Consider the following 10,050-nt stretch of genomic DNA (forward strand, 5'->3'; position numbering starts at 1 on the left):
GTAACTGTTGGGAGGAAGTGGGAGAGGAGATGTTATATTGTGGTAAATTGTGGTCAATGTCATGAGACAAAGTGTATGTGAACTGCTGTATGGAAAGTGTATTTGCTCTGTAAATTTTCACCCAAATCACAATAAAAATTAAAATAAAAATAATAAAATACAAGCCCAAATGCTTTATTATTAGATTAACAAATGTAAAGGTACTATTTTACATGAATATAAAAGTCACTCAACACTTATGCTCAATTATTTTCTTACCGCTTTGTAAACTACACTTTGAGATACACTCTCCTAAACCATCCAGTTTTATATCATCAATTCCACCCAAAGGTAAGCTTTTCACCCAAGAGCAGAAATTAATGGTACAAAAAGATAAGCAATAGCAATTAGATGCTCCCTCTTGGAATGTAAACTGAGAGATACCAAGTAAAAGAGCAGTGAGCAAACTAAAAGAATGCTTAAACAGAAGCCATCAATTAGAGCTAGGACAAAGAAGAAAAAAGAGGAATTAGTGCCACAGACCTTAGGGTAAGCCAAAGTAACAATCGAACAGAAATGTGAATAGGCAGGTATGGGAAAAGATTCAGATTAGTAGGAAAGAAAAAACCAGTCTCTAGTGATGAGAAAGAACAAATACATGGCCTTTGTGTTCCAACTTAACAAAGAAGCATAAAGTGCCCTACAAAGTCTCTAGATTCAGTTCCAATTCCAATGAAGCCTCATTTCTGCTCTAAACAAAAAAACAAAACTTGTTGCCCATCCAGTTGAATTTCAACTCACAGTGACCCTATAGGACAGAACAGAAGTGTCTCAGAGGGTTTCCAAGGCTATAAATCTTTACGTAAGCAGACTGTCACATCTTTCTCCCATGGATCAGCTGATGGGTTCAAAGAGCATACTTTTCGGTTTACAGCTGAGCGCTTAACCACCGTGCCACCAGAGCTCCTATTCCTGCTCCAGTTTCATTAAATTTCTACTTCTCTTACCATCCCATAAAAATTCTTACAATCAGCCCCACCACCCACTTAGGTAAGTCTGGAGGCTTACCTCTGGATTTCACCGGTGGAGTTACTTGAAGTACTTAAACTCATGGTAATTTGTCAAAGTCTTTCAAAACACCACTCTGTTTATTAATGAATGATATACTTCGTTATTGATGGTTAAAATTGTACAAAATGTCTATGGCTTACAGGTGAAGTGGACTGAAGTCTGTTAAAACAAAACAATAAAACAATGGTTATATATTTGAGTTCTGAGAGTATGAGTGATTTTTTTGTTCCTTGGCTTATTTGTAATTTTTAAATTACTGTATAACAGTATGTAATACTTATATTTAAAAAGAAGTTTTATTTCTTTTTGAAGAGCATTGGAAACAAAAATGACAAAATGTTAATAATATTCCTTCTTATAAGAACAAGGTAATTGTTATATTATTAATTTCTCAAAAGAAAAATCACAATAAAATGTTGTTGTTAGTTGCCACTAAGTCAGTTCTGGTTCATGGCGAACCCATGTGTGCAGAATAAAACTGGTCCCCAGCGTTTTCAAGAAACTTTCAAAAGCAGATCGCCAGGCCTATCTTCCAAGGCACCTCTGGGCTGAATCACCGACATTTCTACTAGCAGTCAAGAGCAAAACTGTACACACCACCCAGGGACTCCTTCAAAAATAAATCAGGAACAAATTATTCTTAAACTTGGAAAAGTAATATTTAGTACTAATCTCTAAGACATAGCATTCAATTTGACAGAAAGTGAAGTTCAGGAACATTAAGTACTCAAAGCTTTTTATGAGGTATTTTTAATGAAATGTTGCAATCAAAGAAGCCAAAGTACCAAACAAAAGACCCTGTGGTAACTTTCAAGCTTTCTCTCTGTCAAGAGGTAGAAATTAGGAAAAGCGGAGTATTTGGCACTTAACACTAGCAATGATCTGGAAATACTGAGAGGAAGGACCAGCCAGAAAGACTCTTCAGATTTCAGAGCCAATTATGGATCCTACCTCTTCTATAATCATTTTGTGCTCACATCTAGGTCCTTCAGTGGGTCATCCAGAATGTACTCATCTCTCAGTATATCTGCACAAGTTAGGGAAGAGGGGGGATGAAAAGATAAAAACTATTATTGAGTGCTTACTATGCACCAGATACTAGACTAGGCATACATGACCTCATTTAATCCTCCCAATAACCATATGACATCATTATACATATTTCACAGATGAGAAAACTGAGGCTTGGAGAGGTTGAATGATGTAAAGATACTTAGGCAGAAAGTTAGAATTCCAAAGTATATCCTCTTTTCACAACACAGTGCTGCCTTCAATAGTAATCACACCACTGGAGGTGCTTATCAGCAGAGTTAAGGGGGGTGTTTGGCTCTTTCAGGAGCCCTGGTGGTGCAGTGATTAAAGCAGTTGACTACCAACCAAAAGGTCAGTGCTTTGAATCCACCAGGGAGAAAGATACAGCATTCTGCTTCTGTAAAGACTTGTTGTTGTTATGTGCCATCGAGTCGCACCCGACTCATAGCTACCCCTCCTTGGGTTTCCGAGGCATTATCACTACGGAAGTAGCCCCATCTTCCTTCTGAGGAGTTACTGGTGGGTTTGAACCGCCAGCCCTCTGATTAGCAGTCCAGTGCCTTAGGCACTACGCTACCAGAGCTCCCTCTGTAAAGACTTACATCCTTGGAAATCCTATGGAGCAGTTATTATAGGCTAGCTATGAGTAGGAGTCAACCCCAAGACAATGGCTTTTAGGTTCTTTCATCAAAACAAGACAAATACAGAGTTGTGACACAGAATCATAAACTTTAAATAAATAAATAAATAAATAAAACTTTAGAGACCAACTCCATCCTCTTTATCTGGAATATAAGGAACCAATGCCCACACTGGGCAATCTACTTCCTTAGAGATACTGCCTCGGAAACCCAAGGAGGGGTTGCCATGAGTCAGACCCAGACCAACTCAAGGGCAGTGTTTTAGGGAGCTCTGGTAGCGTAGTGCCTAAGGCACTGGACTGCTAATCAGAAGGCTGGAAGTTCAAACCCACCAGCCACTCCTCAGAAGGCAGATGGGGCAATCTACTTCCGTAGTGATACTGCCTCAGAAACCCAAGGAAGGGTCGCCCTGAGTCGGGTCCGACTCGATGGCACATAACAACAATAGCCCAGAAAGGTTAAAGGTTTAAAACTCCTGACTAATCCATACTTCATCTTCCCTCTTTGAAGGCTGCACTGCCTTTGCTTCCCCTGCATTTCATGGCAAACCAACTTTACTTCCTGCTGTACCATTGATTTGTTGTTACTAGGGTCTAACGGTTAAATAAAACAAGTGACAAAATAGTGGGGTCTTTTCTCCAACATTATGACAATAGCTATAAAACAGACATGTAGAAGGTATTTGAAAGAGTTGGCCACCAACTGAAATAGCTTTTCAAGTGAACTTATGCAGTAATATGTGAGATCCTCTAAAAACCAATAAATAATGATTGATGTGTCTATAATGGAATAAAGATCATTCAAAAAGAGTGTCCACTTCTGCAAAAAAATTGATAACCTTAGAAAAACGCACAACAGACTTTTCTAAGTCTTCTAGAGTGCAGAAGACAGCAGCTCACGCTCAAAGAAAATAAGGATGAAAACAACGCGGTTTTTGACTTCCAGGAGTTCACTGATTCTCGGATGGGAAGGTGTCCAGAGCTTGGAGTTGTAAACCTAGAAATCACCAAGCCCAGGCTCCCTGGGTCCTGTCCTCTGGTTCGTACTCAGTCCTCAAGATACTGTGGCCGCGGTGTCTGGTTAGGATGCTCGGGGAGATCTCCCACCAAGTGGACGGACAGGCCCTACCCAGGGAGTTGGAGGCGTGTCCCCACAGGCAACATGTACCGCTCCAGGACAGCCCCAAACTAACTCGGGGTCCCCATAACTTTCACTGTCACCTCCCCCATCCCGTTCCTCTCGATATCTCTCCGCCAAGTCGTTCCCCTCAAAGCCTCCCCGCGATTACCTCAGCGGTCTCCCGTGCTCCAGATCGCACACGCCAGACCCTCGGAGCACCTTCGAGTCCCGGGGGTGGGAGGACAGGCAGTCCGCGGGGAACAGAGCAAAAACTGTTGTAACCCGACGGACTCTAGGACCCGGGGAAGGAGAACTAGCAGTAAAGGACAACTGGAGGGGGCAAGCCCCTGGGAGCTGAAGTTTACAACAGCCACTTCCGGTGGCTGGGAAGGGTCGGCTTCCCTCGCAGACTTTCGCAGACCTTCGCAGGCCTCTCGGGCCCTCCACAGCCCGCCCCTTTCCTGCCGCAGACCGCAGCCCGCAGCCCCGGGATACGCACTCCGAGAATGCCGGCCTCCGATTGGAAGAGCCAGCCCGCGAAGCAGCGCGGCTTCGCCAAGGCAAGCCGGCGCATGCGCCGTTACTGGGGAGCGGCACGCTCGCGGTTGCGCGCGACCTCGTTCCAGGCGATCCCCCGCCCCGCGCGGGAACGCTCCTGCTCGGGCTGCAGCTTCGTGTTCTCTGCTTGAGGGTCTGAGTAGCCTTGTAAGAATCCTCGTAGAGTAGATTGAAATCCAAGTTTTCAAAATCCCGTAATGAGTAATTTAAGATGTTGGAACCCAAATCCCGCATTTTTAAATAACCTCCCCTGCGTAGTCCCAGAACTACACCTCCAGAACCCTGGGCTAGTCTGAGGGCTTAGGGGAAATTCTCAGGGCTCAGCTTCTGCAGAAGTGGTTGGCGTCCGCTTCTAGACTGTTTTTGAAGAAGCCCTAGTGGTGCAAGGTTAAACCTACCAGTAGTTCAGCGGGAATAAGACCTGGCGATCTGCTTCTGTGAAAATCACTGCCTAGGAAACCCTATGGTTTTCTACTCTGTTACATAGGGTCGCTATGAGAAGTTGACTCCATGACACTCATGACAAATTTCGCCCACAAAGGGCTTCTTGTCCTTTCGCTTCCCAATTGTATCCCGGTTTAGGATTATAAACAGGCTGGGGTACGCGCGTCATTACGCTGCGGCCAATGCACCCCTTTTCATTATAAATATTACATAACAATGTACGTCGCAAAAAAGTCCTTGGAGCTTTAGCGTGTATTCTGAGAAAAAGTACTGTTTGGAATAGAACACACACACATCCCACCCCCCACCCTTGTTGTTAATTTATACTTTGGTTTCTCCCTGTCGCTGCTTCACAATCTGCTGCCGCCCTCAGGGAGATTGGAAAACCAAATCCTCTTTTGTTCCTCGGCTTTTGAAAGCCTAGCCCGAAGAATGATGCAAACTGGCGGGATTTTGATTAAGGATTTTATCCACCACCACCGCCTTTTCCCCTCAAAAAAAAAGTGTTTAATACAAAATGAGCGTTTAATGCTGCAATCGTCAAGTGTTGATTGTAATCAACCTGAAACCAGGTGTAGAAGCCGTCTTTCCCGATCTCTCCCTCGGGAGAGCCAACAGTCCTGAATGCAAATATGAATTGAAATTGAACCTCCTTGATTCCTGTGGCACTGAAACATTAATTGGTTTGAGTTTAGACATTTAGATTAAATAAGGGGGCCCATCCTCACTTCTTAATACTTGAGCCAGAAAGAAGATAATTGCTTCAAAGGAAAGAGCTTGAGAAACGGAAAAAAAATAGCCACTAACATTAGAAATGAAATGGAAAATTACTACAAACTAATGAGATTATGGCTTTTTTTATTTTACAATATTAAAATAATATTTTAAAATTCTTTTATTTATGTGTTAGTAAAATCACCAAAGTAAATAATGCATGACAAGAAAAAAATGCCCAATAACCATAGATTTTTAAAAATCAAAAATAGGCACAACAACCTGCAATTTTCATTTATGTGTTCATTTAGCATTTATTGATTACAGACTAAGGAGCTCTGGTAGCGTAATGCCTAAGGCACTTAACTGCTAACTAGAAGGCTGACAGTTCAAACCCACCAGCCACTCTTTGGAGGGAAGATGGGACAATCTATTTCGGAAGTGATACTGCCTGGGAAACCCAAGGAGAGGTCGCTATGAGTCGGATCTGATTCGACACAGAACAACAACAACAACATACCCAGCAGGGAGCTAGGTAATAGAAAAACAGGATATATAATATAGGTACAGTGAGGACTAAAGAAGGGAAATGTTCATGTAAACACTGAGCACCCAGAAAGGCTTTATAGAGAAGAACTTAGCTCAATCTAGTAATATGGTTACAGATTCACCAAGATATCAAGGAATTGGAAAACGTAGAAGCTACAAACATGAGCACAAGAAACTGCAAGAAGTTTGGAAAACTGAAAGAAGCTCTGTGTGTCATCTGAGGGAAAGCAAGGTAAGAGACTAGAGAAGTAAGCAGAACCTAGATATGAAAGGACTTTTCTGTCATAGTTAGGAGTTTATCGAACAATAAAACTAATTATTAGATTTGTTATGTTTTGTTTTAATGAAGAGTTTTTAGCAGAGAAGTGATAATAATTAGCCAATAAATCAGACTGTTCTAAAATACTTGCAGATTTTCTAAGTGTTTTTTTGTAATTACAAGGTCAATTCTCTGTTGTCTCTCATTTGCCCAATATTCTATTTACCAGTTGCCTTCAAATGGACCCCAACTCATGGCAACAGGGTGTCAGATTAAAACAGCTTCATAGGGTTTTCTTGACTGTAATCTTAAAGGAAGCAGATCACCAGTCCTTTTCTTCCATGCTACTGCTGCCTGGGTTCATACTCCAATCTTGAGCAGACTTTAACATGCTACTGCAATTTAAGAAAACTGTAGGTAATGAGATCCTCTCCGACCCACTTGCCTTTTGGCCTCATCTCCTCTCTCTTCTTTCTACCAATCCTTTCGAAAGATTGGAACCATCCTCACCACTCTACCAAAACAGCTTCTAAATCAGTAATAACTTCACTGCCAAATTTCAAAGGCCTTGACACATCAATTCTCCTTAGATTATGTTCCATTATAGGTAAGACTCTGTACTCCTTACTTTCTCCAACTCTCTGACCTTTTTGCTGCAGCCCAGGGAAACTTTTTCTCCTTCTTCCCTTCAACATGCTATTTTTCCCAGTCTCTGCCTTCAATCCTTCACATTTTACCATATAAGCTTCTGCATTGATGTCATCCATTCCTGCAAATGTGAACTTTAGGTTCATGGTTTTCAATTCTTTATATCCAACTCTGGCCTCTCCTGAGATCTGGTTTTGAATTTTTGACTCCTAATTGAACAGTGCCAATTTAATGTCTGGCAATATGGAATTAAATACGTTTTAAACTGAATTATCTTTCTCAACTTCTTTCTGTGGCCTCTCAAACTATGCCTGTACCTGTTTATTATAAAACTTCTCCAAAACACCAGGTGAGAAAATCTCACACAAACTTTCATTGTTTTCTTCTCAAGATCTCAATTCCTCCTTCCAATAATCACTAAATCCTTCTTATTTCTAAGTTTCCTGTCTTCTGTTCTTTCTTCCAGTTCTTGAGTTGTCCACTGCAATTCAAGATGAGCTCATGTGTGTCAGAGTCAAACTATGCTCCATAGGGTTTTCAATGGCTAAATTTTTGTAAGTAGATTGCCAGGACTTTCTTCTGAAGTGCCAGCAGGTAGACTTGAACCTGCAGCCTTTGGGTTAGCAGGCTAGACTTAACCATTCGCACCAAGAAGGGCTCCCTTTTATCTGTGCCAGACATTTATAACCATGCAGGCTTCTCTTTAAGTGCAACTTCTAGACATTTTTATAAATTGACAATATCCAGAGCATTTTTAAGCCAGAAAGTATGAGAGGAGAGGATCAAAAAGTTAAAAAAAAAAAAATCAAAAGCAGACCTAAGGGCATATGTATACCTGATGCCATTGGGGGAGTGTTAAGAACTGATTGCTTGTATGTGAGCCTCAGGGTTTTTTAAACACCAGATGAGCCACATCCTTTTGACCCTTCAGTAACCTCCCCCAGAAGGTTCAAACACCAGGTGCTTAGTTATTATGCTGCTTTGGTATCAATTCTTGGAACTGAAAGGCCTTGCTTTAATTGTTGCTCACAATGGCTCTGGTCCTTTGCTCCTTCAATCCCTATTCTGTACACTACAATGAAACAATCTTTCTAAAGTATAACTCTGATTATGTTACCCTCTTGATTGATTATCTTAGTGGCTCCTCATTGCTCACAGAGTAAAACCCAAACGTTTCCCCTGTCAGTCAAGATCCCCACAATCTGGTCCCTCTCCAGACTGCCTTTTAGCCTTGCCTCCTCCTATTTCATTCCCTCTCATTCACAGCAGCAGAAGAAAACATAAAATATTTGAGAATAAATGCAATAAGAAGTAGGCATTGCCTTAAATTAAAAGCTTTAAAATGTATAAATTAACACAAAAGTTTTAAATCCAGATTACATTATTTAGTAAGCTTACCCGATGTGCCAAGCATTGTACTAAGTGGTTTTACATTTACTCCAATTATTTTTTTTCAAAATCCAAGTACTATCTTTATGACTAGCTCTGATAATACATGGCCACTTAAAAAACTGGGGCAATTACTGAAGAGTAAAAGTGACTTTACTAGTCCTTTACTTTTACTTTTGGAGAGTCCTAGCTCTCCACCATAGATATAAAAATTGCTAAGAGGATGGTATGGGAGCTCTGGTAGCATAGTGGCTAAGGCACTTGACTGCTAACCAGAAGGCAGGTGGTTCAAACCCACCAGCCACTCCCCACCAGCCACTCCCCACCAGCCACTCCCCACCAGCCACTCCTCGGAAGGAAGGTTGGGCAATCCTACTTCCGTAGTGATACTGCCTCGGAAACCAAGGAGGGGTCACTATGAGTCGGGGCCGACTCGACGGCAAACAACAACAAGAGGATGGTATATTTCTTTACAGATTTTTAAATTAATATACAAATTTTTTAAAGGCTATTTATTCTTTATGCATGTGTGCGCCTGTGGGTGTATGCACACATGTGCACACTCAATAATAGCACTCTGTTAATGGCTTACCTGTTCCCTACCTTATCCCTTACTGATAAACCCCATTCATTTGTGGCAGTGTTAGGTACAACTCCAGTCATAACTCTGCTGTTTTCTGCTGTCAAATGCTGACTCTCCCAGGCTCCCTTTTAGCTAGGCTTGACTAGGTAACCAGTTCTGGACAGTGACATGGATGGTCACATCTATTGACATGAGAATAAAAAGAGCCTTCACCTTTGATGACACTATTCCTGGGCTGCCTCCTGTCTGATCTTCTTGCAAATAAACAATAAATGGCCTTATAATTCAAGTCTGTGTTAGTCTTATTTATTTTATTTTATTTTATTTTTTTGGATTTAGATAGTATTTATTGACTCACCCAGGAGAGAGGGTGATTTAGCCTATTATACCACTTACATTTCCATTTCCACTTTAATAGCCAAAATGTCATAAAGAAAAATAATGAGTTTTAGATGTTCTCTATATTCTAAAGGAGCCCTGGTGGCACAGTCATTCAGCACCCAGCTGCTAATCGAAAGATTGGGAAAAAGATGAGGCAGTCTGCTTGTGTAAAGATTACAGCCTTGGCAACTATGCGTCAGTTCTACTCTATCATATAGGATCTCTATGAATCAGGATCAACTCCATGGCCAAGGTTTTGGTTTTGGGTTTATAGGTTATATTCCTACCTTTAAATGATATGCTCATAATGCAATTTCTTATTTCATAAGTTTAAAGATGTGTACATCCAGTGGACTACTGGTAAATTCTTAACAATTGTCTATCAGAGTGGAAATGCATACTGCTTGCCAATTTCCATGTAATACTCTCCATGTAACCAATTTCTAGCCTCCAGGGCAACAAGGATTTGGGAAGAGACTCAGATCCAGCACACCACTGAATTTGTAACCCTACACCTTCTACCTGTTTCCCCCTTCTACTTCTCTTCTCTGCCAACTATTTTTGCTGTTACAATGTCAAGATTGTTTATATTTACAATCTATTCTGCTGCCACACCCAAATTTTACATATGCTATTTATTGGTTGACTATAAAAGTTAAAAGCCAATAAATAACTTTTTTTTT

The sequence above is a fragment of the Orycteropus afer genome, unplaced genomic scaffold (assembly GCF_000298275.1).
Source record: "Orycteropus afer afer isolate SDZICR_OR568_19922 unplaced genomic scaffold, OryAfe1.0 scaffold00435, whole genome shotgun sequence".
Classification (NCBI taxonomy): domain Eukaryota; kingdom Metazoa; phylum Chordata; class Mammalia; order Tubulidentata; family Orycteropodidae; genus Orycteropus; species Orycteropus afer.